The sequence below is a fragment of the Triticum aestivum genome, chromosome 7A, assembly GCF_018294505.1.
Source record: "Triticum aestivum cultivar Chinese Spring chromosome 7A, IWGSC CS RefSeq v2.1, whole genome shotgun sequence".
Taxonomy (NCBI): domain Eukaryota; kingdom Viridiplantae; phylum Streptophyta; class Magnoliopsida; order Poales; family Poaceae; genus Triticum; species Triticum aestivum.
This window is the reverse complement of record NC_057812.1, coordinates 660,809,787-660,837,669: the sequence shown is the minus strand read 5'-3', so window position 1 is coordinate 660,837,669 and position 27,883 is coordinate 660,809,787. Positions and strand designations below refer to the sequence as shown.

The 27,883-nt window shown below is 41.3% G+C and overlaps 1 long non-coding RNA gene across 1 annotated transcript; it reads right to left on the bottom strand.

Annotated features, from left to right (window-relative positions):
• Positions 1-22,330: 22,330 nt before the first annotated feature.
• LOC123149059 (uncharacterized) lies at positions 22,331-26,054 on the bottom strand. Its single transcript, XR_006474336.1, has 4 exons — positions 25,856-26,054; positions 25,360-25,762; positions 23,161-25,229; positions 22,331-22,828 (listed from the first exon to the last, which is right to left on the bottom strand). It is a non-coding gene; the product is annotated as an uncharacterized lncRNA (long non-coding RNA).
• Positions 26,055-27,883: the final 1,829 nt, after the last annotated feature.

The window sequence follows — 27,883 nt, the reverse complement described above, 5'->3', positions numbered from 1 at the left end:
ACACCGTGGCAATTATAGTAGTAGCGCTCGTTTCACCTAGAGCGCTACTGCTACATAGATATTAGTAGCGTTGTTTGCTGGAGCTCGCTACTGCTAATTAGCAGTAGCATCTGTTTTTAAACCACGTTGCTGCTAAGATTCTGTGTATAAGGTTTTCCCTAGTAGAGAGACATTGTAATTCATGGTAAGAGAGATCCAATCATAGTCATACCCAATATAAATTAACAGTAATGAATGCAAATGACAGCTGTGCTCTCCAGCTAGTGCTTTTTAATAAGAGGGTGATGACTCAACATAAAAGTAAATGGATAGGCCCTTCACAGAGGCAAGCAGGGATTGGTAGAGGTGCCAGAGCTCGGTTTTGAAATAGAGATAAATAATATTATGAGCGGTATACTTTCATTGTCAACATAGCAACTAAGAGATGGTGATATCTTCCATACTACACACATTATAGGTGGTTCCCAAACAGTATGGTAAAGTTTATACTCCCCCTCCACCAACAAGCATCAATCCATGGCTTGCTCAAAACAGCGAGTGCCTCCAACATACATCAGGTCCCAGGGGGAGTTTCGTTTGCAATTAATTTTGATTTAGTTTGCATAAAGCATGGGACTGGGCATCCCGGTGACCAGCCATTTTCTCGTGAGTGAGGAGCGGAGTCCACTCCTCTTGAGAATAACCCGCCTAACATGGAAGATAAGGGCAGCCTTGGTTGATACATGAGCTATTCGAGCATACAAAACAGAATGTTTACTTGAAGGTTTAGAGTTTGGCACATAAAAATTTACTTGGAACGGCAGGTAGATACGACATATAGGAAGGTATAGTGGACTCATCTGGAATAACTTTGGGGTTTAAGGGATTGGATGCACAAGCAGTATTCCCGCTTAGTACAAGTGAAGGCTAGCAAAAGACTGGGAAGCGACCAACTAGATAGCGACAACAGCCATGTACATGCATTAAAATTAATAAACATTGGATGCAAGCATGAGTAGGATATAATCCACCATGAACATAAATATTGTGAAGGCTATGTTGATTTGTTTCAACTACATGCGTGAACATGTGCCAAGTCAAGTCATTTAAATCATTCAAAGGAGGATACCACCCCATCATACCACATCATAACCATCTCAATAGCATGTTGGCATGCAAGGTAAACCAATATAACTCATAGCTAATCAAGCATGGCATAAGCAACTATGATCTCTAATTGTCATTGCAAACATGTTTATTCATAACAAGCTGAATCAAGAATGATGAACTCGTCATATTTACAAAAACAAAATAGGTCGAGTTCATACCAGCTTTTCTCATCTCAGTCAGCCCATCATATATCATCATAATTGCCTTTCACTTGCACGACCGAACAAGGTGAATAATAATAAGAGTGCACGTGCATTGGACTTGCTGGAATCTGCGAGCATTCAATAAACAGGAGGAGACAAGGCAATATGGGCTCTTGGTTAAATCAACAATAATGCATATAAGAGCCACTTCAACAATTTAATCATGGTCTTCTCCTACTGACCCCCAAAGAAAAGAAAAGAAATAATGCATATAAGAGTTTCAGCGGATCAATCTTTTTGTTCTGCAAATTTTGATATATTATATGTATTTTTCTGAATTAGGATGATTTAGTTATGATTTTTTCAAGTTTGAAAATTGCCCTATAGTGCCGGTTTGTGTCTCCAACCGGTACTATAGGTCAGACCCCTTTAGTACCGGTTCAAGGCACGAACCGGTACTAAAGGTGATCGTGGGGCCCGGCCTGACGCCAGCCTGCACCACCCCTTTAGTACCGGTTCGTGCCACGAACCGGTACTAAAGGTTCAAGACGAACCGGCATTAATGCAAATCCGTTCGAACCGGCACTAATGGTACCATTAGTACCGGCTCAAATACAAACCGGCACTAATGTGCTTCACGTTTGACCCTTTTTCTACTAGTGAGCGGTTTGTCCTAAAAAACGCTATAAGTCTAAGCAATGTAAAAACATCAAAAATATACATTGGTCATCATTGATCTTTTTGTGTAGAATCTAAATAGTCAACATGAATCCTTACTGTACCTATATAGGTACAGGCGAGGATTCATATTGCAGCCACAAATCATACACATATAGTTCAATGAAGACCAAGTGCTCAAGATATAGGTTGAGAAGTAACATATTTAAGGTGGTAAACACGTTGTTCGCTTAGCAGTATGCGACTAAACTGAATTAGTTGCGGTGATACTTAGCAGTAGCGAGTTTTGAAGAAAAATGCTGCTACTAAGTACTTTAGCAGTAGCGCGTCCCTGGGAAGGGCGCTACTACTATATCTAGCCCGGAGGCAACACCGTGGCAAGTATAGTAGTAGCGCTCGTTTCACCTAGAGTGCTACTGCTACATAGATATTAGTAACGTTGTTTGCTGATGCTCGCTACTGCTAATTAGCAATAGCGTCTGTTTTTAAACCACGTTGCTGCTAAGATTCTGTGTATAAGGTTTTCCCTAGTAGTGAGACATTGTAATTCATGGTAAAAGAGATCCAATCATAGTCATACCCAATATAAATTAACAGTAATGAATGCAAATGACAGCCGTGCTCTCCAGCTAGTGCTTTTTAATAAGAGGGTGATGACTCAACATAAAAGTAAATGGATAGGCCCTTCGCAGAGGGAAGCAGGGATTTGTAGAGGTTCCAGAGCTCGGTTTTGAAATAGAGATAAATAATATTTTGAGCGGTATACTTTCATTGTCAACATAGCAACTAAGAGATGGTGATATCTTCCATGCTACACACATTATAGGCGGTTCCCAAACAGTACGGTAAAGTTTATACTCCCCCTCCACCAACAAGCATCAATCCATGGCTTGCTCAAAACAACGAGTGCCTCCAACATACATCAGGTCCCAGGGGGAGTTTTGTTTGCAATTAATTTTGATTTAGTTTGCATAAAGCATGGGACTGGGCATCCCGGTGACCAGCCAGTTTCTCGTGAGTGAGGAGCGGAGTCCACTCCTCTTGAGAATAACCCGCCTAACATGGAAGATAAGGGCAGCCTTGGTTGATACATGAGCTATTCGAGCATACAAAACAGAATGTTTACTTGAAGGTTTAGAGTTTGGCACATAAAAATTTACTTGGAACGGCAGGTAGATACGACATATAGGAAGGTATAGTGGACTCATCTGGAATAACTTTGGGGTTTGAGGGATTGGATGCACAATCAGTATTCCCGCTTAGTACAAGTGAAGGCTAGCAAAAGACTGGGAAGCGACCAACTAGAGAGCGACAACAGCCATGTACATGCATTAAAATTAATAAACATTGGATGCAAGCATGAGTAGGATATAATCCACCATGAACATAAATATCGTGAAGGCTATGTTGATTTGTTTCAACTACATGTGTGAACATGTGCCAAGTCAAGTCATTTAAATCATTCAAAGGAGGACACCACCCCATCATACCACATCATATCCATCTCAATAGCATGTTGGCATGCAAGGTAAACCATTATAACTCATAGCTAATCAAGCATGGCATAAGCAACTATGATCTCTAATTGTCATTGCAAACATGTTTATTCATAACAAGCTGAATCAAGAACGATGAACTCATCATATTTACAAAAACAAAAGAGGTCGAGTTCATACCAGCTTTTCTCATCTCAGTCAGCCCATCATATATCATCATAATTGCCTTTCACTTGCACGACCGAACAAGGTGAATAATAATAAGAGTGCACGTGCATTGGACTAAGATGGAATCTGCGAGCATTCAATAAACAGGAGGAGACAAGGCAATATGGGCTCTTGGTTAAATCAACAATAATGCATATAAGAGCCACTTCAACAATTTAATCATGGTCTTCTCCTACTGACGCCCAAATAAAAGAAAAGAAATAATGCATATAAGAGTTTCAGCGGATCAATCTTTTTGTTCTGCAAATTTTGATATATTATATGTATTTTTTTGAATTAGGATGATTTAGTTATGATTTTTTCAAGTTTGAAAATTGCCCTATAGTGCCGGTTTGTGTCTCCAACCGGTACTATAGGTCAGACCCCTTTAGTACCAGTTCATGGCACGAACCGGTACTAAAGGTGATCGTGGGGCCCGGCCTGACGCCAGCCTGCCACCACCCCTTTAGTACCGGTTCGTGCCACGAACCGGTACTAAAGGTTCAAGACGAATCGGCATTAATGCAAATCCGTTCGAACCGGCACTAATGGTACCATTAGTACCAGCTCAAATACAAACCGGCACTAATGTGCTTCACGTTTGACCCTTTTTCTACTAGTGAACGGTTTGTCCTGAAAAAAACGCTATAAGTCTAAGCAATGTAAAAACATCAAAAATATACATTGGTCATCATTGATCTTTTTGTGTAGAATCTAAATAGTGAACATGAATCCTCACTGTACCTATATAGGTACAGGCGAGGATTCATATTGCAGCCACAAATCATACACATATAGTTCAATGAAGACCAAGTGCTCGAGATATAGGTTGAGAAGTAACATATTTAAGGTGGTAAACACCTTGTTCACTTAGCAGTATGGGACTAAACTTAATTAGTTGCGGTGATACTTAGCAGTAGCGAGTTTTGAAGAAAAACGCTACTACTAAGTACTTTAGCAGTAGCGCGTCCCTGGGAAGGGCGCTACTACTATATCTAGCCCGGAGGCAACACCGTGGCAATTATAGTAGTAGCACTCGTTTCACCTAGAGCGTTACTGCTACATAGATATTAGTTGTGTTGTTTGCTGGAGCTCGCTACTGCTAATTAGCAGTAGCGTCTGTTTTTAAACCACATTGCTGCTAAGATTCTGTGTATAAGATTTTCCCTAGTAGTGAGACATTGTAATTCATGGTAAAAGAGATCCAATCATAGTCATACCCAATATAAATTAACAGTAATGAATGCAAATGACAGCTGTGCTCTCCAGCTAGTGCTTTTTAATAAGAGGGTGATGACTCAACATAAAAGTAAATGGATAGGCCCTTCGCAGAGGGAAGCAGGGATTTGTAGAGGTGCGAGAGCTCGGTTTTGAAATAGAGATAAATAATATTTTGAGCGGTATACTTTCATTGTCAACATAGCAACTAAGAGATGGTGATATCTTCCATGCTACACACATTATAGGCGGTTCCCAAATAGTATGGTAAAGTTTATACTCCCCCTCCACCAACAAGCATCAATCCATGGCTTGCTCAAAACAACGAGTGCCTCCAACATACATCAGGTCCCAGGGGGAGTTTTGTTTGCAATTAATTTTGATTTAGTTTGCATAAAGCATGGGACTGGGCATCCCGGTGACCAGCCATTTTCTCGTGAGTGAGGAGCGGAGTCCACTCCTCTTGAGAATAACCCGCCTAACATGGAAGATAAGGGCAGCCTTGGTTGATACATGAGCTATTCAAGCATACAAAACAGAATGTTTACTTGAAGGTGTAGAGTTTGGCACATAAAAATTTACTTGGAACGGCAGGTAGATACGACATATAGGAAGGTATAGTGGACTCATCTGGAATAACTTTGGGGTTTAAGGGATTGGATGCACAAGCAGTATTCCCGCTTAGTACAAGTGAAGGCTAGCAAAAGACTGGGAAGCGACCAAGTAGAGAGCGACAACAGCCATGTACATGCATTAAAATTAATAAACATTGGATGCAAGCATGAGTAGGATATAATCCACCGTGAACATAAATATCGTGAAGGCTATGTTGATTTGTTCCAACTACATGCGTGAACATGTGCCAAGTCAAGTCATTTAAATCATTCAAAGGAGGATACCACCCCATCATACCACATCATAACCATCTCAATAGCATGTTGGCATGCAAGGTAAACCATTATAACTCATAGCTAATCAAGCATGGCATAAGCAACTATGATCTCTAATTGTCATTGCAAACATGTTTATTCATAACAAGCTGAATCAAGAACGGTGAACTCATCATATTTACAAAAACAAAAGAGGTCGAGTTCATACCAGCTTTTCTCATCTCAGTCAGCCAGTCATATATCATCATAATTGCCTTTCACTTGCACGACCGAACGAGGTGAATAATAATAAGAGTGCATGTGCATTGGACTAAGCTGGAATCTGCGAGCATTCAATAAACAGGAGGAGACAAGGCAATATGGGCTCTTGGTTAAATCAATAATAATGCATATAAGAGCCACTTCAACAATTTAATCATGGTCTTCTCCTACTGACCCCCAAAGAAAAGAAAAGAAATAATGCATATAAGAGTTTCAGCGGATCAATCTTTTTGTTGTGCAAATTTTGATATATTATATGTATTTTTCTGAATTAGGATGATTTAGTTATGATTTTTTCAAGTTTGAAAATTGCCCTATAGTGCCGATTTGTGTCTCCAACCAGTACTATAGGTCAGACCCCATTAGTACCGGTTCATGGCATGAACCGGTACTAAAGGTTAGACCTTTAGTACCGGTTCGTGCCACGAACCGGTACTAAAGGTGATCGTGGGGCCCCGGCCTGACGCCAGCCTGCCACCACCCCTTTAGTACCGGTTCGTGCCACAAACCGGTACTAAAGGTTCAACACGAACCGGCATTAATGCAAATCCATTCGAACCGACACTAATGGTACCATTAGTACCGGCTCAAATACAAATCGGCACTAATGTGCTTCACGTTTGACCCTTTTTCTACTAGTGAACGCTTTGTCCTGAACAAACACTATAAGTCTAACCAATATAAAGACATCAAAAATATACATTGGTCATCATTGATCTTTTTGTGTAGAATCTAAATAGTCAACATGAATCCTCACTGTACCTATATAGGTACAGGCGAGGATTCATATTGCAGCCACAAATCATACACATATTGTTCAATGAAGACCAAGTGCTCGAGATATAGGTTGAGAAGTAACATATTTAAGGTGGTAAACACCTTGTTCGCTTAGCAGTATGGGACTAAACTTAATTAGTTGCGGTGATACTTAGCAGTAGCGAGTTTTGAAGAAAAATGCTGCTACTAAGTACTTTAGCAGTAGCGCGTCCCTGGGAAGGGAGCTACTACTATATCTAGCCTGGAGGCAACACCGTGGCAATTATAGTAGTAGCGCTCGTTTCACCTAGAGCGCTACTGCTACATAGATATTATTAGCGTTGTTTGCTGAAGCTCGCTACTGCTAATAAGCAGCAGCGTCTGTTTTTAAACCACGTTGCTGCTAAGATTCTGTGTATAAGGTTTTCCCTAGTAGTGAGACATTGTAATTCATGGTAAAAGAGATCCAATCATAGTCATACCCAATATAAATTAACAGTAATGAATGCAAATGGCAGCTGTGCTCTCCAGCTAGTGCTTTTTAATAAGAGGGTGATGACTCAACATAAAAGTAAATGGATAGGCCCTTCGCAGAGGGAAGCAGGGATTTGTAGAGGTGCCAGAGCTCGGTTTTGAAATAGAGATAAATAATATTTTGAGCGGTATACTTTCATTGTCAACATAGCAACTAAGAGATGGTGATATCTTCCATGCTACACACATTATAGGCGGTTCCCAAACAGTATGGTAAAGTTTATACCCCCCCTCCACCAACAAGCATCAATCCATGGCTTGCTCAAAACAACGAGTGCCTCCAACATACATCAGGTCCCAGGGGGAGTTTTGTTTGCAATTAATTTTGATTTAGTTTGCATAAAGCATGGGACTAGGCATCCCGGTGACCAGCCATTTTCTCGTGAGTGAGGAGCGGAGTCCACTCCTCTTGAGAATAACCCACCTAACATGGAAGATAAGGGCAGCCTTGGTTGATACATGAGCTATTCGAGCATACAAAACAGAATGTTTATTTGAAGGTTTAGAGTTTGGCACATAAAAATTTACTTGGAACGGCAGGTAGATACGACATATAGGAAGGTATAGTGGACTCATCTGGAATAACTTTGGGGTTTAAGGGATTGGATGCACAAGCAGTATTCCCGCTTAGTACAAGTGAAGGCTAGCAAAAGACTGGGAAGCGACCAACTAGAGAGCGACAACAGCCATGTACATGCATTAAAATTAATAAACATTGGATGCAAGCATGAGTAGGATATAATCCACCATGAACATAAATATCGTGAAGGCTATGTTGATTTGTTTCAACTACATGCGTGAACATGTGCCAAGTCAAGTCATTTAAATCATTCAAAGGAGGATACCACCCCATCATACCACATCATAACCATCTCAATAGCATGTTGGCATGCAAGGTAAACCATTATAACTCATAGCTAATCAAGCATGGCATAAGCAACTATGATCTCTTGGTTAAATCAACAATAATGCATATAAGAGCCACTTCAACAATTTAATCATGGTCTTCTCCTACTGACTCCCAAAGAAAAGAAAAGAAATAATGCATATAAGAGTTTCAGCAGATCAATCTTTTTGTTCTGCAAATTTTGATATATTATATGTATTTTTCTGGATTAGGATGATTTAGTTATGATTTTTTCAAGTTTGAAAATTGCCCTATAGTGCCGGTTTGTGTCTCCAACCGGTACTATAGGTCAGACCACTTTAGTACCGGTTCATGGCATGAACCGGTACTAAAGGTTAGACCTTTAGTACCGGTTCGTGCCACAAACCGGTACTAAAGGTGATCGTGGGGCCCCGGCCTGACGCCAGCCTGCCACCACCCCTTTAGTACTGGTTCGTGCCACGAACCGGTACTAAAGGTTCAACACGAACCGGCATTAATGCAAATCCGTTCGAACCGGCACTAATGGTACCATTAGTACCGGCTCAAATACAAACCGGCACTAATGTGCTTCACGTTTGACCCTTTTTCTACTAGTGAACGCTTTGTCCTAAACAAACGCTATAAGTCTAAGCAATGTAAAAACATCAAAAATATATATTGGTCATCATTGATCTTTTTGTGTAGAATCTAAATAGTCAACATGAATCCTCACTGTACCTGTATAGGTGCAGGCGAGGATTCATATTGCAGCCACAAATCATACACATATAATTCAATGAATACCAAGTGCTCGAGATATAGGTTGAGAAGTAACATATTTAAGGTGGTAAACACCTTGTTCGCTAAGCAGTATGGGACTAAACTTAATTAGTTGCGGTGGTACTTAGCAGTAGCGAGTTTTGAAGAAAAACGCTGCTACTAAGTACTTTAGCAGTAGCGCGTCCCTGGGAAGGGCGCTACTACTATATCTAGCCTGGAGGCAACACCGTGGCAATTATAGTAGTAGCGCTCGTTTCACCTAGAGCACTACTGCTACATAGATATTAGTAGCGTTGTTTGCTGAAGCTCGCTACTGCTAATTAGCAGTAGCGTCTGTTTTTAAACCACGTGGCTGCTAAGATTCTGTGTATAAGGTTTTCCCTAGTAGTGAGACATTGTAGTTCATGGTAAAAGAGATCCAATCATAGTCATACCCAATATAAATTAACAATAATGAATGCAAATGAGAGCTGTGCTCTCCAGCTAGTGCTTTTTAATAAGAGGGTGATGACTCAACATAAAAGTAAATGGATAGGCCCTTCGCAGAGGGAAGCAGGGATTTGTAGAGGTGTCAGAGCTCGGTTTTGAAATAGAGATAAATAATATTTTGAGCGGTATACTTTCATTGTCAACATAGCAACTAAGAGATGGTGATATCTTCCATGCTACACACATTATAGGCGGTTCCCAAACAGTATGGTAAAGTTTATACTCCCCCTCCACCAACAAGCATCAATCCATGGCTTGCTCAAACAACGAGTGCGTCCAATATATATCAGGTCCCAGGGGGAGTTTTGTTTGCAATTAATTTTGATTTAGTTTGCATAAAGCATGGGACTGGGCATCCCGGTGACCAGCCATTTTCTCGTGAGTGAGGAGCGGAGTCCACTCCTCTTGAGAATAACCCGCCTAACATGGAAGATAAGGGCAGCCTTGGTTGATACATGAGCTATTCGAGCATACAAAACAGAATGTTTATTTGAAGGTTTAGAGTTTGGCACATAAAAATTTACTTGGAACGGCAGGTAGATACGACATATAGGAAGGTATAGTAGACTCATCTGGAATAACTTTGGGGTTTAAGGGATTGGATGCACAAGCAGTATTCCTGCTTAGTACAAGTGAAGGCTAGCAAAAGACTGGGAAGCGACCAACTAGAGAGCGACAACAGCCATGTACATGCATTAAAATTAATAAACATTGGATGCAAGCATGAGTAGGATATAATCCACCATGAACATAAATATCGTGAAGGCTATGTTGATTTGTTTCAACTACATGCGTGAACATGTGCCAAGTCAAGTCAGTTAAATCATTCAAAGGAGGATACCACCCCATCATACCACATCATAACCATCTCAATAGCATGTTGGCATGCAAGGTAAACCATTATAACTCATAGCTAATCAAGCATGGCATAAGCAACTATGATCTCTAATTGTCATTGCAAACATGTTTATTCATAACAAGCTGAATCAAGAACGATGAACTCATCATATTTACAAAAACAAAAGAGGTCGAGTTCATACCAGCTTTTCTCATCTCAGTCAGCCCATCCTATATCATCATAATTGCCTTTCACTTGCACGACGAACGAGGTGAATAATAATAAGAGTGCACGTGCATTGGACTAAGCTGGAATCTGCGAGCATTCAATAAACAAGAGGAGACAAGGCAATATGGGCTCTTGGTTAAATCAACAATAATGCATATAAGAGCCACTTCAACAATTTAATCATGGTCTTCTCCTACTGACCCCCAAAGAAAAGAAAAGAAATAATGCATATAAGAGTTTTAGCAGATCAATCTTTTTGTTCTGCAAATTTTGCTATATTATATGTATTTTTCTGAATTAGGATGATTTAGTTATGATTTTTTCAAGTTTGAAAAAATTGCCCTATAGTGCCGGTTTGTGTCTCCAACCGGTACTATAGGTCAGACCCCTTTAGTACCGGTTCATGGCACGAACCGGTACTAAAGGTGATCGTGGGGCCCCGGCCTGACGCCAGCCTGCCACCACCCCTTTAGTACCGGTTCGTGCCACGAACCGGTACTAAAGGTTCAACACGAAGCGACATTAATGCAAATCCATTCGAACTGGCACCAATGGTACCATTAGTACCGGCTCAAATACAAACCGGCACTAATGTGCTTCACGTTTGACCCTTGTTCTACTAGTGAACACTTTGTCCTGAAAAAACGCTATAAGTCTAAGCAATGTAAAAACATCAAAAATATACATTGGTCATCATTGATCTTTTTGTGTAGAATCTAAATAGTCAACATGAATCCTCACTGTACCTGTATAGGTACACGCGAGGATTCATATTGCAGCCATAAATCATACACATATAGTTCAATGAAGACCAAGTGCTCGAGATATAGGTTGAGAAGTAACATATTTAAGGTGGTAAACACCTTGTTCGCTTAGCAGTATGGGACTAAACTTAATTAGTTGCAGTGATACTTAGCAGTAGCGAGTTTTGAAGAAAAACGCGGCTACTAAGTACTTTAGCAGTAGCGCGTCCCTGGGAAGGGCGCTACTACTATATCTAGCCTGGAGGCAACACCGTGGCAATTATAGTAGTAGCGCTTGTTTCACCTAGAGCGCTACTGCTACATAGATATTAGTAGCGTTGTTTGCTGAAGGTCGCTACTGCTAATTAGTAGTAGCGTCTGTTTTTAAACCACGTTGCTGCTAAGATTCTGTGTATAAGGTTTTCCCTAGTAGTGAGACATTGTAATTCATGGTAAAAGAGATCCAATCATAGTCATACCCAATATAAATTGACAGTAATGAATGCAAATGACAGCTGCGCTCTCCAGCTAGTGCTTTTTAATAAGAGGGTGATGACTCAACATAAAAGTAAATGGATAGGCCCTTCGCAGAGGGAAGCAGGGATTTGTAGAGGTGCCAGAGCTCGGTTTTGAAATAGAGATAAATAATATTTTGAGCGGTATACTTTCATTGTCAACATAGCAACTAAGAGATGGTGATATCTTCCATGCTACACACATTATAGGTGGTTCCCAAACAGTATGGTAAAGTTTATACTCCCCCTCCACCAACAAGCATCAATCCATGGCTTGCTCAAAACAACGAGTGCCTCCAACATACATCAGGTCCCAGGGGTAGTTTTGTTTGCAATTAATTTTGATTTAGTTTGCATAAAGCATGGGACTGGGCATCCCGGTGACCAGCCATTTTCTCGTGAGTGAGGAGCGGAGTCCACTCCTCTTGAGAATAACCCGCGTAACATGCAAGATAAGGGCAGCCTTGGTTGATACATGAGCTATTCGAGCATACAAAACAGAATGTTTATTTGAAGGTTTAGAGTTTGTCACATAAAAATTTACTTGGAACGGCAGGTAGATACGACATATAGGAAGGTATAGTGGACTCATCTGGAATAACTTTGGGGTTTAAGGGATTGGATGCACAAGAAGTATTCCCGCTTAGTACAAGTGAAGGCTAGCAAAAGACTGGGAAGCGACCAACTAGAGAGCGACAACAGCCATGTACAGGCATTAAAATTAATAAACATTGGATGCAAGCATGAGTAGGATATAATCCACCATAAACATAAATATCGTGAAGGCTATGTTGATTTGTTTCAACTACATGCGTGAACATGTGCCTAGTCAAGTCATTTAAATCATTCAAAGGAGGATACCACCCCATCATACAACATCATAACCATCTCAATAGCATGTTGGCATGGAAGGTAAACCATTATAACTCATAGCTAATCAAGCATGGCATAAGCAACTATGATCTCTAATTGTCATTGCAAACATGTTTATTCATAACAAGCTGAATCAAGAACGATGAACTCATCATATTTACAAAAACAAAAGAGGTCGAGTTCATACCAGCTTTTCTCATCTCAGTCAGCCCATCATATATCATCATAATTGCCTTTCACTTGCACGACCGAACGAGGTGACTAATAATAAGAGTGCACGTGCATTGGACTAAGCTGGAATCTACGAGCATTCAATAAACAGGAGGAGACAAGGCAATATGGGCTCTTGGTTAAATCAACAATAATGCATATAAGAGCCACTTCAACAATTTAATCATGGTCTTCTCCTACTGACCCCCAAAGAAAAGAAAAGAAATAATGCATATAAGAGTTTCAGCAGATCAATCTTTTTGTTCTGCAAATTTTGATATATTATATGTATTTTTCTGAATTAGGATGATTTAGTTATGATTTTTTCTAGTTTGAAAAAATTGCCCTATAGTGCCGGTTTGTGTCTCCAACCGGTACTATAGGTCAAACCCCTTTAGTACCGGTTCATGGCACGAACCGGTACTAAAGGTTAGACCTTTAGTACCGGTTCGTGCCACGAACCGGTACTAAAGGTGATCGTGGGGCCCCGGCCTGACGCCAGCCTGCCACCACCCCTTTAGTACCGGTTCGTGCCACGAACCGGTACTAAAGGTTCAACACGAACCGGCATTAATGCAAATCCATTTGAACTGGCACTAATGGTACCATTAGTACGGGCTCAAATACAAACCGACACTAATGTGCTTCACGTTTGACCCTTTTTCTACTAGTGAACGCTTTGTCCTGAAAAAACGCTATAAGTCTAAGCAATGTAAAAACATAAAAAATATACATTGGTCATCATTGATCTTTTTGTGTAGAATCTAAATAGTCAACATGAATCCTCACTGTACTTGTATAGGTACAGGCGAGGATTCATAGTGCAGCCACAAATCGTACACATATAGTTCAATGAAGACCAAGTGCTCGAGATATAGGTTGAGAACTAACATATTTAATGTGGGAAACACCTTGTTCGCTTAGCAGTATGGGACTACACTTAATTAGTTGCGGTGATACTTAGCAGTAGCGAGTTTTGAAGAAAAACGCTGCTACTAAGTACTTTAGCAGTAGCGCGTCCCTGGGAAGGGCGCTACTACTATATCTAGCCTGGAGGCAACACCGTGGCAATTATAGTAGTAGCTCTCGTTTCACCTAGAGCGCTACTGCTACATAGATATTAGTAGCGTTGTTTGCTGAAGCTCGCTACTGCTAATTAGCAGTAGCGTCTGTTTTTAAACCATGTTGCTGCTAAGATTCTGTGTATAAGGTTTTCCCTAGTAGTGAGACATTGTAATTCATGGTAAAAGAGATCCAATCATAGTCATACCCAATATAAATTAACGTTAATGAATGCAAATGACAGCTGTGCTCTCCAGCTAGTGCTATTTAATAAGAGGGTGATGACTCAACATAAAAGTAAATGGATAGGCCCTTCGCAGATGGAAGCAGGGATTTGTAGAGGTGGCAGAGCTCGGTTTTGAAATAGAGATAAATAATATTTTGAGCGGTATACTTTCATTGTCAACATAGAAACTAAGAGATGGTGATATCTTCCATGCTACACACATTATAGGCGGTTCCCAAACAGTATGGTAAAGTTTATACTCCCCCTCCACCAACAAGCATCAATCCATGGCTTGCTCAAACAACGAGTGCCTCCAACATACATCAGGTCCCAGGGGGAGTTTTGTTTGCAATTAATTTTGATTTAGTTTGCATAAAGCATGGGACTGGGCATCCCGGTGACCAGCCATTTTCTCGTGAGTGAGGAGCGGAGTCCACTCCTCTTGAGAATAACCCGCCTAACATGGAAGATAAGGGCAGCCTTGGTTGATACATGAGCTATTCGAGCATACAAAACAGAATGTTTATTTGAAGGTTTAGAGTTTGGCACATAAAAATTTACTTGGAACGGCAGGTAGATACGACATATAGGAAGGTATAGTGGACTCATCTGTAATAACTTTGGGGTTTAAGGGATTGGATGCACAAGCAGTATTCCCGCTTAGTACAAGTGAAGGCTAGCAAAAGACTGGGAAGCGACCAACTGGAGAGCAATAACAGCCATGTACATGCATTAAAATTAATAAACATTGGATGCAAGTATGAGTAGGATATAATCCACCATGAACATAAATATCGTGAAGGCTATGTTGATTTGTTTCAACTACATGAGTGAACATGTGCCAAGTCAAGTCATTTAAATCATTCAAAGGAGGATACCACTCCATCATACCACATCATAACCATCTCAATAGCATGTTCGCATGCAAGGTAAACCATTATAACTCGTAGCTAATCAAGCATGGCATAAGCAACTATGATCTCTAATTGTCATTGCAAACATGTTTATTCATAACAAGCTGAATCAAGAACGATGAACTCATCATATTTACAAAAACGAAAGAGGTCGAGTTCATACCAGCTTTTCTCATCTCAGTCGGCCCATCATATATCATCATAATTGCCTTTCACTTGCACGACCGAACGAGGTGAATAATAATAAGAGTGCACGTGCATTGGACTAAGCTGGAATCTGCGAGCATTCAATAAACAGGAGGAGACAAGGCAATATGGGCTCTTGGTTAAATCAACAATAATGCATATAAGAGCCACTTCAACAATTTAATCATGGTCTTCTCCTACTGACCCCCAAAGAAAAGAAAAGAAATAATGCATATAAGAGTTTCAGCAGATCAATCTTTTTGTTCTGCAAATTTTAATATATTATATGTATTTTTCTGAATTAGGATGATTTAGTTATGATTTTTTCAAGTTTGAAAATTGCCCTATAGTGCCGGTTTGTGTCTCCAACCGGTACTATAGGTCAGACCCCTTTAGTACCGGTTCATGGCACGAACCGGTACTAAAGGTTAGACCTTTAGTACCGGTTCGTGCCATGAACCGGTACTAAAGGTGATCGTGGGGCCCCGGCCTGACGCCAGCCTGCCACCACCCCTTTAGTACCGGTTCGTGCCATGAACCGGTACTAAAGGTTCAACAAGAACCGGCATTAATGCAAATCCGTTCGAACCGGCACTAATGGTACCATTAGTACAGGCTCAAATACAAACCGGCACTAATGTGCTTCACGTTTGACACTTTTTCTACTAGTGAACGCTTTGTCCTGAAAAAACGCTATAAGTCTAAGCAATGTAAAAACATCAAAAATATACATTGGTCATGATTGATCTTTTTGTGTAGAATCTAAATAGTCAACATGAATCCTCACTGTACCTGTATAGGTACAGGCGAGGATTCATATTGCAGCCACAAATCATACACATATAGTTCAATGAAGACCAAGTGCTCGAGATATAGGTTGAGAAGTAACATATTTAAGGTGGTAAACACCTTGTTCGCTTAGGAGTATGGGACTAAACTGAATTAGTTGCGGTGATACTTAGCAGTAGCGACTTTTGAAGAAAAACGCTGCTACTAAGTACTTTAGCAGTAGCGCGTCCCTGGGAAGGGCACTACTACTATATCTATCCTGGAGGCAACACCGTGGCAATTATAGTAGTAGCGCTCGTTTCACCTAGAGCGCTACTGCTACATAGATATTAGTAGCGTTGTTTGCTGAAGCTCGCTACTGCTAATTAGCAGTAGCGTCTGTTTTTAAACCACGTTGCTGCTAAGATTCTGTGTATAAGGTTTTCCATAGTAGTGAGACATTGTAGTTCATGGTAAAAGAGATCCAATCATAGTCATACCCAATATAAATTAACAGTAATGAATGCAAATGACAGCTGTGCTCTCCAGCTAGTGCATTTTAATAAGAGGGCGATGACTCAACATAAAAGTAAATGGATAGGCCCTTCGCAGAGGGAAGCAGGGATTTGTAGAGGTGCCAGAGCTTGGTTTTGAAATAGAGATAAATAATATTTTGAGCGGTATACTTTCATTGTCAACATAGCAACTAAGAGATGGTGATATCTTCCATGCTACACACATTATAGGCAGTTCCCAAACAGTATGGTAAAGTTTATACTCCCCCTCAACCAACAAGCATCAATCCATGGCTTGATCAAAACAACGAGTGCCACCAACATACATCAGGTCCCAGGGGGAGTTTTATTTGCAATTAATTTTGATTTAGTTTGCATAAAGCATGGGACTGGGCATCCCGGTGACCAGCCATTTTCTCGTGAGTGAGGAGCAGAGTCCACTCCTCTTGAGAATAACCCACCTAACATGGAAGATAAGGGCAGCCTTGGTTGATACATGAGCTATTCGAGCATACAAAACTGAATGTTTATTTGAAGGTTTAGAGTTTGGCACATAAAAATTTACTTGGAATGGCAGGTAGATACGACATATAGGAAGGTATAGTGGACTCATCTGGAATAACTTTGGGGTTTAAGGGATTGGATGCACACGCAGTATTCCCGCTTAGTACAAGTGAAGGCTAGCAAAAGACTGGGAAGCGACCAACTAGAGAGCGACAACAGCCATGTACATGCATTAAAATTAATAAACATTGGATGCAAGCATGAGTAGGATATAATCCACCATGAACATAAATATCGTGAAGGCTATGTTGATTTGTTTCAACTACATGCGTGAACATGTGCCAAGTCAAGTCATTTAAATCATTCAAAGGAGGATACCACCCCATCATACCACATCATAACCATCTCAATAGCATGTTGGCATGCAAGGTAAACCATTATAACTCATAGCTAATCAAGCATGGCATAAGCAACTATGATCTCTAATTGTCATTGCAAACATGTTTATTCATAACAAGCTGAATCAAGAACGATGAACTCATCATATTTACAAAAACAAAAGAGGTCAAGTTCATACCAGCTTTTCTCATCTCAGTCAGCCCATGATATATCATCATAATTGCCTTTCACTTGCACGACCGAACAAGGTGAATAATAATAAGAGTGCACGTGCATTGGACTAAGCTGGAATCTGCGAGCATTCAATAAACAGGAGGAGACAAGGCAATATGGGCTCTTGGTTAAATCAACAATAATGCATATAAGAGCCACTTCAACAATTTAATCATGGTGTTCTCCTACTGACCCCCAAAGAAAAGAAAAGAAATAATGCATATAAGAGTTTCAGCAGATCAATCTTTTTGTTCTGTAAATTTTGATATATCATATGTATTTTTCTGAATTAGATGATTTAGTTATGATTTTTTCAAGTTTGAAAATTGCCCTATAGTGCCGGTTTGTGTCTCCAACAGGTACTATAGGTCAGACCCCTTTAGTACCGGTTCATGGCACGAACCGGTACTAAAGGTTAGACCTTTAGTACCAGTTCGTGCCACGAACCGGTACTAAAGGTGATCGTGGGGCCCCGGCCTGACGCCAGCCTGCCACCACCCCTTTAGTACCGGTTCGTGCCACGAACCGGTACTAAAGGTTCAACACGAACCGGCATTAATGCAAATCCGTTCGAACTGGCACTAATGGTACCATTAGTACCGGCTCAAATACAAACCGGCACTAATGTGCTTCACGTTTGACCCTTTTTCTACTAGTGAACGCTTTGTCCTGAAAAAACGCTATAAGTCTAAGCAATGTAAAAACATCAAAAATATACATTGGTCATCATTGATCTTTTTGTGTAGAATCTAAATAGTCAACATGAATCCTCACTGTACCTATATAGGTACAGGCGAGGATTCATATTGCAGCCACAAATCATACACATATAGTTCAATGAAGACCAAGTGCTCGAGATATAGGTTGAGAAGTAACATATTTAAGGTGGTAAACACCTTGTTCGCTTAGCAGTATGGGACTAAACTTAATTAGTTGCGGTGATACTTAGCAGTAGCGAGTTTTGAAGAAAAACGCTGCTACTAAGTACTTTAGCAGTAGCACGTCCCTGGGAAGGGCGCCACTACTATATCTAGCCTGGAGGCAACAACGTGGCAATTATAGTAGTAGCGCTCGTTTCACCTAGAGCGCTACTGCTACATAGATATTAGTAGCGTTGTTTGCTGAAGCTCGCTACTGCTAATTAGCAGTAGCGTCTATTTTTAAACCACGTTGCTGCTAAGATTCTGTGTATAAGGTTTTCCATAGTAGTGAGACATTGTAATCCATGGTAAAAGAGATCCAATCATAGTCATACCCAATATAAATTAACAGTAATGAATGCAAATGACAGCTGTGCTCTCCGGCTAGTGCGTTTTAATAAGAGGGCGATGACTCAACATAAAAGTAAATGGATAGGCCCTTCGCAGAGGGAAGCAGGGATTTGTAGAGGGGTCAGAGCTCGGTTTTGAAATAGAGATAAATAATATTTTGAGCGGTATACTTTCATTGTCAACATAGCAACTAAGAGATGGTGGTATCTTCCATGCTACACACATTATAGGCGGTTCCCAAACAGTATGGTAAAGTTTATACTCCCCCTCCACCAACAAGCATCAATCCATGGCTTGATCAAAACAACGAGTGCCTCCAACATACATCAGGTCCCAGGGGGAGTTTTGTTTGCAATTAATTTTGATTTAGTTTGCATAAAGCATGGGACTGGGCATCCCGATGACCAGCCATTTTCTCGTGAGTGAGGAGCGGAGTCCACTCATCTTGAGAATAACCCGCCTAACATGGAAGATAAGGGCAGCCTTGGTTGATACATGAGCTATTCGAGCATACAAAACAGAATGTTTATTTGAAGGTTTAGAGTTTGGCACATAAAAATTTACTTGGAACGGCAGGTAGATACGACATATAGGAAGGTATAGTGGACTCATCTGGAATAACTTTGGGGTTTAAGGGATTGGATGCACAAGCAGTATTCCCGCTTAGTACAAGTGAAGGCTAGCAAAAGACTGGGAAGCGACCAACTAGAGAGCGACAACAGCCATGTACATGCATTAAAATTAATAAACATTGGATGCAAGCATGAGTAGGATATAATCCACCATGAACATAAATATCGTGAAGGCTATGTTGATTTGTTTCAACTACATGCGTGAACATGTGCCAAGTCAAGTCATTTAAATTATTCAAAGGAGGATACCACCCCATCATACCACATCATAACCATCTCAATAGCATGTTGGCATGCAAGGTAAACCTTTATAACTCATAGCTAATCAAGCATGTCATAAGCAACTATGCTATCTAATTGTCATTGCAAACATGTTTATTCATAACAAGCTGAATCTAGAACGATGAACTCATCATATTTACAAAAACAAAAGAGGTCGAGTTCATACCAGCTTTTCTCATCTCAGTCAGCCCATCATATATCATCATAATTGCCTTTCACTTGCACGACCGAACAAGGTGAATAATAATAAGAGTGCACGTGCATTGGACTAAGCTGGAATCTGCGAGCATTCAATAAACAGGAGGAGACAAGGCAATATGGCTCTTGGTTAAATCAACAATAATGCATATAAGAGCCACTTCAACAATTTAATCATGGTCTTCTCCTACTGACCCCCAAAGAAAAGAAAAGAAATAATGCATATAAGAGTTTCAGCGGATCAATCTTTTTGTTCTGCAATTTTTGATATATTACTAGCAAAAGGGCCCGTGCGTTGCAACGGGAGAAAAAAAATCATAACTCCAATAGACATGATCACATTATGTTGCATCATCGAGACACCCCGAGCCTACTTGCCCCGCTCCGGCGCCTCTGCTAGTTCCCTTCCCCACCTCTTCTCATTTCTTCCTCGTCCTTTCCGTTGACCTCACTGGCTCCCCCGACTCTACTCCCCTACCGCCGGGGTCCCAAAAGCGAGCAGGCACTCCCGTCGTTGCCGACGTCCTCAACAACCTCTGCTTCGCCATGGCAAAGCGTCTTCGCACACCGACGACCACCTTCATGTGGCCCCTCTTACATCCATGCTCCTATGCGAGCGCGCACCCGACGCCACCCCAGCCACGCATGCCTCAACCGCCTCCAGCATGCTGGCTATTACCGCCCCAAGGCTCTCTCCGATGAGCTCAACGTCACCTACCTCTTCGCGACCTCTCCACGTCACGTGCTCTGCTGCCACGCTTCGCGTCAGGCCCAATCTGTCCGCATGTTCCCGCACCTCGCCTGCACGCCCCGCAACCGCCGTCGGCCACTCGTCTCATGCGTAGCGCCACACAGCTCCTGTTAAAAAGTCGGGAGAGAAGAAAGAAAAATGAACCAAGACGAAAAGTTTTTAACTTAAAACAGTACTGCGGGGTAATTACCCAGAACTGCATGGTCTTTTCTATAAAAATGCTGACAATGAACGGGCAGAAGCAATCGATACTTTATTAGTAGGTATATATATAAATATAGATATAGATAGCAAATATGCCCGTGCATTACAACAAAAGAGAACAAAGTTTATTCCATGTTTTGGCTTATGGACATAAGAGAAGTCTTTAGCATGTAATTTTCCCCATGAATCAGATCTTTGATTATTTTTTTGTTATCCAAGATTCCCACTGTAGTCTCGGCCACATGCATGATCCTCTTTTGTTGGTGCCTCCTCGCCGACCTTGGCGCGCTTGAGGGCACACCCGAGGCCAGAACGGAGGATCGATGGCAGGCTCAGCCTGAAACGCTTGGAGCGCCATGGAGGAAATGGTCATGGAATGATCGGATTGGGGTGACATGTTTTTCCTTTTCTACTGTTATATGTGGGCACGTGGGCTCGGGAGTCTTTTGTTGGTTGTCGGGACTTTTTCATCGGCTCATTTGCGTGGGTGGGTCAGTTTCCCCGATTTTCATTTCTACTGTTTTTCCATGCGGGATCTTAGGTGAGACATCGAAAACCATGCACACGCAAGGCGAGGGCTATGACGGACGGATAGTTAAAAATCCTACTATATAACACAAAAATCTCAGCTGTCAATCACATCCGTCAATCTTAGGCTTGTACAATACTCAGAAAAGTGAAATGAAAGACAATATTGTGCAAGTATACACGGAGCATCCCTCGGAATGAATCACGACCTTGAGTACAAATTCGAATGCTGATTTGTACAATCCATTATTTAAAAGCATTAGATCAAATCATCACCACAATAACTTTGGTGCATTATGAATTTTGGATTGTGCCACAAACATTCACAACAACCACGGGGATGATCTATTTTGCAGGAGCTAATTCTTCAGATTGTAGAGTTCTGCACACACTCATCTAGAGAACTTGGCTGTGTGCAGGCAAACATTCAGAAAGCACATATTGTTCTCCTGCACAAATTAATACAACTTCAGATGCATCAAGATCATGTTTTTTAGAACTGTGTATGTGAGCTCTGTGCAAAATATATTAGACGGGAAATGTTTTACATGCGGAGTTCGGCACGATCCAGCCAGGGGAGAAATTAACTAATTTAACACACACGGATGGCACAGCTAGGCTGCATGGTTCCCTTCAAGAATTGATTGCAAAGTGATGGGAAGGAGTGGCAATAGTCAGAGCTTCCTTCGAAAGTAAAAGTTTGCCCACAGAGTGAATGGTTTGGCAACATATTGGCTTGGAACCTCTTGGTTCAGCAGAAAAGAAATGGTGTTCTAGAAAGGTAAACTTTGAAACATCCAATGAGCCTCTTTGCCAGATGGTTAAATACATGCGTACATGTCTATTACAGATAGAATATTATAAGAAACATCCAGTGAGCCTCTTTGCCAGATGATTAAACACATGAACATTTCAATTACACATACAATAGAATACAGTGGTTATTTATCTAAAGTAGTAGTTGACAAACATTACATGCGCGCTGAAGGTGTATATGTCACAGCACCGCAACAGAACACACTGAAATGTTAGTAGCAGAATCCCGTGCATCCATATTTTGCGGAGGCAGCGAGGTGCTCGTCCATGGCTAGCCGTTGATGTCATCCAGTGCATAACTGCATCCACGGCAAGTCGTTCCGACGACCATGACAACAACATCCTTTTCTCCTTCCCTGATTTCTGTCGGGCCATCATCGGTGGACGGTGAGAAGGATCAAAACATTCACGGCCTACCTACAGAACTTGAGGTCATGGCCGAAAGTGCTTGCAGGGAACCGGCAAAGCATGCATATTATAGACCTGGGAACACAAAATCCATAACTTAGTTCTTATAGCATGTAAAATTTCTTTGCTTGGTTGTAGCTTTGACCAAATCACCAGAAGAATGGGCACCAGATTGCAGCGTGAGTGCAGATTAGCATTTATTTTAAGTGCCACTATGTTGGCCTTTGAAGGTATGGTTTATTCGGATTTCATAGAAATTCTACAGAAAAAAATTGTATATCTTAAATCCCATTGTTATACCTAAAAAAATCTCAGTGTAATGAAAATATATGCATCTAGGAACATGCAGCGTCCCTTTGGAATAGTCATTAGAGGCTAAGTGTATCTGTCGACATATTGCGAGTTACCAGTTTCCGACAGTGTGGAGGAAGCTGAAGCCCGGATAGCCCTGGTTTGGCTGCTCTGGCAAAAGTTTCCAAAGGACCTATGGAGCTTGAGATGGATTGGAAAACAGTGACTGAATATCTGAACTCAGATGTGCCCACTCTTGCTCCCTGCTATGGTGTGACCCAAGATATAAAGGCGGCCCTGTATTGCTTTCCTTCGTTCAAAGTTGTATTTACAGGAAGGGGGGGTCTTGTTAGCTTTAACATAAAATTTGGGAAAGATCTGAAGGATTATGTCATTCAAATAGCAGGTGAGGGAAACACATCAATAATATATAGGCAGCAGAAACATATAGATGAACTATAGCTCTATATCAAAACCACAGCTTTCCGACATACAACATGGTAGGCACAGAATGAGATGAGCAAGGAAGCTTGGTACAAATACACAAATGCAGTTTCTAACCTTACTGTAATAATGAACATATTGATTAATGCGTAATTAAGTAGGAGCATAGTTGTGCAGTTCGTTTCTGTTCTGAGGGCTAATGCTCATTTCTAGAGGAAAATAATCTCAGATTTCTAACTGAACTATAATCCCATGTAGGTATGGTTGTAGAACAAAGAACATATTACACATCGATGTAATCCCTTCTTCCTCACAGAACTAAATAAAAGAAGACACATGAGTAAAATTGTAATAACTGGATAAAAGAACACACATGACTAATTTAAATTATGAATTGGACAGAAACGTTTTCATTGTTGCCTAGCAAATGAAAATAGCATCGTATCATATATTGGGTCTTTAACAGAATCAAATACATGGCCAGAGTGTTCCTGAGATTGGTGGTTTTTGAACTCTGTTCCTTGACAACATGGCCCCTGCTTGCTTACTGATGGATCAGATAGACAACCAAGTCCTAAGTTTTATTACTTTCCCTTTGCAATTTAATATATGCAGCAGGACACTGTGGTACTAAAATTTTCATTAAAGTAGCTACAAAAGGCCCCTAGTCAACATATTAACATCATGGGAAATGTTTCTGATTTCCTGAAACGTTACAGTGTGGCAAACAATTCTGAATTGTAGTTGCCTGAAACTGACATGTTTCTGTGAACATCTCAAACCTGGTGGACTTGATGCCTAAGATATTTTCAACACGAATTGGTACATTTTCTTTTGTAAACTCAGGTTCAAAACTATCGCTTCTTAACAGAGTTTTCTGTACTTGTTCACTGCCAAATTATTCAGTATATTGTCAACTGAAAATAGGCTGAACATCTGTGATTGCTGCCTGCAGTCAGTTTTCCTTAAGAAAGAAGAAATGATATGGAATTTTAGTCTACTGAGCTTTCTTCTTCATGAAAATGAGGCATCTTTGAGAAAAAAAATTAGCAATAGCATTCATCATCTAGTAGGGATGAATGACACGGGTGCCTTTAATATTCTTGCGGAATTTCTATGATGATTTCAGTACAGTTTCAGATTCTAGAAAGTATGAACGAGACAAAACTTTAAATATTTCATGTTTATGACTTTTTTGTTTGATGAAAGCAGTAGAAAATATATTCTATATATGTGGGAACAGGTCCAGAACGAGGCCTGTAAGAAACTATTTCAGCCAAGCAACCAACCAGACTATGACACTATTAGAAGAGTCTAAGCAATCACACATGTAACTCCAGGAATTAGAAAGAATAGTTCATTGAGATGCCCTGCCCAATATCATTGAATAACTAACAAGAAAAAATAAGCTCCTACATTCAGCAATATAAAGCTAGCATAATTGGCACCCCAAAAGAATCATTCTGCATCCTCGAAAGGATAATAGCAACAAGTGTTGTGCAGGTCAAATTACCACGCAAAAAAACCATGATATGCATCATGTGACAGTAGCATCGTTTAAGAGAAAATACCCTAGCAGGAGATTGAGAGCATACATGCTGATGACCACATCGCTTCGACGGGTATTCATTGGAATCTCAAGTACATCGTACAGTGTAGTATTATCGAGTTCCATCATGTGGTCAGCTGTAAGCTTGCTGATGAAAACAGCCTGGGAATTTTGAAGTGCCGCTGTAGATTCCTCACAAAGGTCAAACCCAGTTAGCAGTTACTTCTATGCAACCCAGTTTGATGTTACCAAAAGGATCAAAGTAATTCAAGACATGTGAACTAAACCAAGAGGAGGCTGGGAAGAACATGTATGTGTGTACCTACAGATGATCGTCAAGATTAGGTCGGACGAAGGGTGTCCTCACACAATACATGTTTGCTGAGACGCTGACATCCTCATACATCTCTCTTGTTTAAGTTTTCTCTCCTTGTTTGTCTGTTTCTTTGCTGAACAATATGACAGCAAGTCATCAGGCAGAAATAAAATCATCATTGGTATTAATAAAGAGATTTTGAGAAAGTAAAAATACATCAAATAGGAGAAGCTTACATGCCATCTCGAATTTCCTAGAAACTGAGTGACATCCGATGCATGACCAACATACACCGGAAACAATACAAACCTGGATATTCTGTACACCCTCCTAAGTTGAATCCTGAATTTAGTAAGACAATGGGACAACTCAAGATATAGCAACCTTCAAATCCATTACCCTTCAGTACCTGTACCTCCAAATCCCTCGGTCACTAATAGAACCATGCTGTCGAATGCTTGTGCAGTAAAGTGCAGAGCATATTTGACATCTACAGCTTTACCTGGGGGCGCTCAAGTTGGAGCATATCTGACGGCAGCGATCGTCGTAGGCGGCGGGAGTCGACCTAGCAGAGGACGTGCGCAGTTGGAGCAGGTAGAGGATGCGCGGCTCCTCGAGGAGGACTCGTTCCTGCCATGGGGATGTGGATCCAGACGGCGGAGCTTGGCAGGGGCGGGAGCGCTGGGAGGTGCAACCGACAGGGAAGGCGAGGGGCGGCCGGATCCGCAGGTGCTGGCGACGAACGAAGGCCGGGTCGAGCGCTCGGGGATCCCGAAGGGAGGAGGGTAGACGGTGGCGGTGCTCGACGGCGGGGGGTGGCCGGCGGCGCACGGTGAGGCGGGCGGGCAGGAGGTGGGGGCGTGAGGCAGAGTCGTGCGGCTGGCTGGGCTGTTTTTTTTTTCTCGCCCGTATACCGGTTCGGCGTGACTTATGATGAGGACCGCGGGTTAATTTCTAAGAAACGGAGGGACTTTTTTGCAAAAATGACAACAACGTATGACCAGAAGCCATCGCTGGTTTATTAGTACTAGCACAAATGCCCGTGCGTTGCAATGGGAGAAAATTTAATGTTTATTATCGTGTCATTGGTGTGTAACTGTTGGGCTACAACATTGATCCTAAAAAAACAAAAAACAAAATGATACCGTCTATATATGTATGTAACATTGGTCTATAAAGGTTTTTATGGATCAAATATATGCCACTTCCGTAGATTTCACAAGGAAATGAGAAAAACATCATTGGATTTGGATCAAAATCAACTACCTTGTTTCCCAAGAAAAGAATTTCCTTCAAAATGCAGAATTACCTCTGCACATGATGATCAAGCAAATCTTTGTATAAACTTATGCAAAACTAAATCACTAAAATTACTCACCAACATGCACGATATAATTTCCATGTAGCAAATGAATACAAATTTGTGTAACTTTATTATAATAAGTTCGCCGTCCGCCCCACAATTTTTATTTTTTTTGCTGATTTCAAACTGGGTCCTACTATGTCTTGCGTATTTTAGAATTGGATGGATCTGAGGACGGCTAGGGGTCGACTGGGCGAGTTGAATGCTATTTCTATGGGTAGAGATTGTGGATCCTTCTTGGTGCCTTGTGAAACTACATTAATCTCTTAACACACACGCCTTCGAGCAATCTCGAGCTTTATTTATCTGTCTCTTGATGAACGAATTGAACTGACATAATACATTCATTGTTAGGCTCTGCATGCACATTGTGTTTTTGGTTTAGTGAAACTTATATCTCTAGAACATCCAAGTTGTATAGTCCGGTCAGCCGGTGGCATGGTGGTACAACATGATATACGTGATGAACTGGTGGAGACTACTTAATTCCGGCGTCATGGGAAATGTATGCACTGACAGAGGATTTGAGCATGAGCAGCACCGGCACCTGAGGATCCCATACATTGAATTCATTAAATTCAATTCGTCTACAATATCGTGTAACAGCATGCACTGTTGTTGACCCGCGAAATACGAATGCACTACTGTACTGACCTAGCAGCGTGAGTAGAGCATGCGTTCTGTGCTCTGAAAGCAATTTTTGTGCGAAAACAATAGAAGATCGGTCGATGTTCCGAGACAAACACGGCGTTTTTTCCCAGATTCCGAACCGATCGTTCGTGCGCAGCAGGAGAAAGTATGCTGCACTATAGCCTCCAATCTTAAAAAAAAATTCATTTTTCTTGCCCCCAGACCACCTACTTTTGAAGTCTCTCGAACCTTCTCATCAGATCACCGCCCACCAATTAGCAAAAGAAAAAAAATAAAAATAAAAAAGATCACCGCCCACCACCTGATTTTCTCCCCCCTCCTCTGATCCACACGCTGGGGTGCTGTGTGGATATCTGTATATACTCCTACTTACTACTCCACCTCGGCGACTTCGCTCCTGCCGGCCCGGCCATCTCCATCCACCGTCTGCTCTGCTCCGGTCCGGTCCGGCCGGCCACCTCGCCACCACTGCCGCCTTGTGATGCTTCTCTCTCTCTCTCTCTCTCTCTCTCTCTC